Below are 3,612 nucleotides of genomic sequence, written 5' to 3'. Positions count from 1 at the left end.
TATATATATATATATATATATATTATTCTCTGACAAGCTACAATAGAGGTTTTCACAAATACAGTGAGTGAAGACACTGGTGTTTGAGTTTCTTTCTTTCCTTCAGTTGGGATTCGGCTGCTGTTACAGTTACACACGGATAGGAAGTTGCACAAGGTTATTGAAAAACCGACTGTCAAAACCCACAAACTGCTCAGTGCTGATGCAATGAGATTGTTGCTAAAAGTCGGATGCTTCCGCGTGTATTAGCAGATTGTCGTTGGCGTAACGGGAAGAGAAAGAGCCCTGGAGGCAGGTATTTATCTGCTGACTGTCAGATCAGAGAATGCAGCAGCACGACGGAAACACTGAGCTGAGATGCCAGCAGCAAAACATGTAAAGCTAAAAAAAAAAAAAAGTGACAGTGACAGAAGCAATTATTAAAATTAATCATACCAAAGTGACGCCATTTACAGCTGAGGTACTCAACTGGTTCTGCTTCAATTGCTCAAATAAAAAATAAAAAAATCCTATTATAATATAACTATTTATATTAAATATTGTTCATATTAATAATATTAAATTACATCTCATATCTCATAACTTGCATTTAATATAGTCATATTTTACCCTGTGTAATTTTGTTTATGTTTCTTGAGGATGAGAGCATCACACAACATTGTGTCAGTGTTGCATCAGTCAAATTTATTGAACTTCTACTGATGAAATAGTAGAGTTTGACTGGACACATGAACTTTGACATAAACAACAAAAATATGGGCTTTGAAAACTAAGCAAGCATTTTTTTTTTTGCTATGCTAAATTTGCTTGATTACTTTTAGTTAGTTGCTTTTTATCTCTTGCATTTAGCATTGTTTTTCCCCTGCATCTTTTGAATCCTGACTAGGGCTATTGTATTAAAATTAAAACCATAAAAAAAAAAACACAATTTTGTTACTTGAAATAAATTAACGTTAACTGAAATATATATATATTTATATATTTCTTATATAATAAAATATATAAATATTTAATTATATAATAAAATGTATATATTTCTTATATAATAAAATATATAAAACTTTCTCATTTTCATTTAATTTAATTGATGTACTAAAATAACTAAAACTGAAATAAAAATGACTAAAGGTTGATGTAATAAAATAATGAAAATTTAAATCAAATCTACAGTATATAAACATAAAAAACAAAAACAATACAATAAAAAATACAAAAACTTTTACAAATAAAAAAATACAAAAAAACTAAGACATTACAAACATATAAAATAAAACTATATTAGCACCGCAATGATTCTAAAATAACACTGATCATGACCCACCGGTTGAGAACCACCGATTTACCGCAAACTTACATTTTTTGTGTGGGCTAGAACATATTCAAAATAATAAAAAGCATTATCCTTTGTGAATTCCCTCCAAGTTCTGCTCACCAAAACCACAAAATGCATTATAAATCACTGCACTGCGAGTCTATTTGTGAGAACTGTCAGTCGGTTCAGGGCCCGGAGCTGTAACCTACTTTCAGACGACTCTTATTTTCTGACACATAAAAGCTGTGCTGCGCTTCCAACGGCTGTCATCTCTGAAGTGCATCATCAAAAGGATGCTGCTCCGATTCCCCCAGTTGCCATGGAAACAGCTCACTTCGGGGAGGCTGTGGGAGGCGACGTGTGCTTCTGTGCAGCTGGTTGTCATGGAGACCGATACGGCGACTTACATAAGTATTCATCTGGAGTTCGGCTTTGCCTCATGATAAATTCAGCATGAGTCGCTCCCGCTCGGATGGAGTTAAAACAATGTCATTGGGAGCCGCGGATGAGGACATTCGTGTGCCGCCCACATTACCGTCAGCCAAGGTCAGGATAGTTTCCCTGGCAATTAAGCGGAGGCTGTATATGGAGCAGATGCCCGGCAGTCCCAAGGTGACATTTCAAATAACACAGTCTTTCAACCCCTCCTGTTCCTTAGATGAGTAACACTGTGGTGGCAGTTCGGAGACAAACCTTAAGGGAGCTTCAACTCAACAACACAACCATTCCTCCAATCAAACTACAGTTAAGTAGCAATTGAACATCTGTTGGTGCAGATGACCTGAAAACTCAACAAGAGGGATGCGTTCCAAAACCTAGTGAGCTGCTGTGCTGTCTAGGCAGCGTTCTAACTGAAATGACCCCTCATAAGTGACCGATTTGGGAACACTTGCAAAACCAACTGATGATTGACTTCACTTTGATGCCAAGTTGCAACAACATGCAATGCAAATACACAAATACTGAGGGAAAAAACTGTTCATGTATAATTAGATACAGTACTAGATACAGTACTATTTATAATATTTTCCAGCATAAAACACACATTTGTAATTCCTCCCACGTTGTCCACCATCTTGGATGTCATTTTTTGTTTTACTGTGCTTATTTCAATGCATTATGGGCCTTAAAATTGGGCTAAAAGAAAGTACACTGCTTTTTAAACACTCTTCACAGCATAAGTGTGCCTTATAATGTCTTAAAATAGCACCTATATAGACAGTATACTAACTGAAATGACCCCTCATAAGTGACCGATTTGGGAACACTTGCAAAACCAATTGACTTCACTAGAGTTTGACGCTAAGTTACAACAACATGCAATGTTTGCATAACATGCACAAATATTGAGGACAATATTGTTCATGTACAGTTAGATTGAACTATTTTATAATATGTTTCAGCATAAAACACACATTTTTAATTCCTCTCATGTTGCCCACCATCTTAGATGTCGTTTTGGCAAAAAAAAAAAGTATATTTCTTTTAAAACACTCTTCAAATCCCGAGTGTGCTTACGATGCCTTAAAATACCGTCTACATAGGCAGCATACTAAATGGAAACTCAAAAGTGACCTATTTGAGAACACTCTACTTGGGCAGCAACTTTCAATAGAATTTCACTAGAGTTTGAGGCTAAGCTACCAATGCATCACTCTGATAAGCATAAAACACACAAATACTGAGAAAATTGCTCATTTACGGCAAGATTTTACCATTTTATAACATTTTTCAGCATAAAGCACGTTTTTAATTGGCATTCACCCCACATTGTTCACCATTCTTGGATGTCGTTTTTGGTTTCACTGCGCTCGTTTCATTAGAATATGCTCAAAATAAGATATATTGTATATAGTACAATATATATAGTCTTCACATCATAAGTGAGCTTGTGATGTGTTAAAATAGCGCCTATATAGGCAGCACACAAACTGAAAACTCATAAGTGACCAATTTGACAAAACTCTACTTGGGCAGCAAATGATTGATTTCACTAGAGTTTGATGTTAGCATGTGGCTAAGCTATCAGTGCATCACTCCGATAAACATCAAAATACACAAATATTGAGAAAAGATTTATTTTGTAGAACTATTTTGTATTTCACATTTTTAATTGCCATTCATCCCGCATCGTCCACTATATTAGTTTCACTGTGCTTGTTTAAATGCATTATAGGCCTTAGAATTTGGCCAAAAGAATGCATGTCCCTGTTGAAAAAAACAGCATATGCTGGTTAGGTATGTTTTGACGCTGGGATGCTGGTTTAAGATGGTCCTTTGCTGGTTTATGCTGGTCCTTT

General features: G+C 35.5%; 1 long non-coding RNA gene across 1 annotated transcript in view; it reads right to left on the bottom strand.

Moving 5' to 3' along the window:
* The window catches only part of LOC107728316 (uncharacterized), a 20,041-nt gene that overhangs the window by 15,813 nt on the left and 616 nt on the right, over positions 1–3,612 (bottom strand). The window lies entirely within an intron of this gene.

The sequence above is a fragment of the Sinocyclocheilus rhinocerous genome, unplaced genomic scaffold (genome assembly GCF_001515625.1).
Source record: "Sinocyclocheilus rhinocerous isolate Xijiao unplaced genomic scaffold, SAMN03320098_v1.1 scaffold247, whole genome shotgun sequence".
In the NCBI taxonomy this organism is placed as follows: domain Eukaryota; kingdom Metazoa; phylum Chordata; class Actinopteri; order Cypriniformes; family Cyprinidae; genus Sinocyclocheilus; species Sinocyclocheilus rhinocerous.
This window is presented reverse-complemented; position numbering and strand designations above follow the sequence as displayed.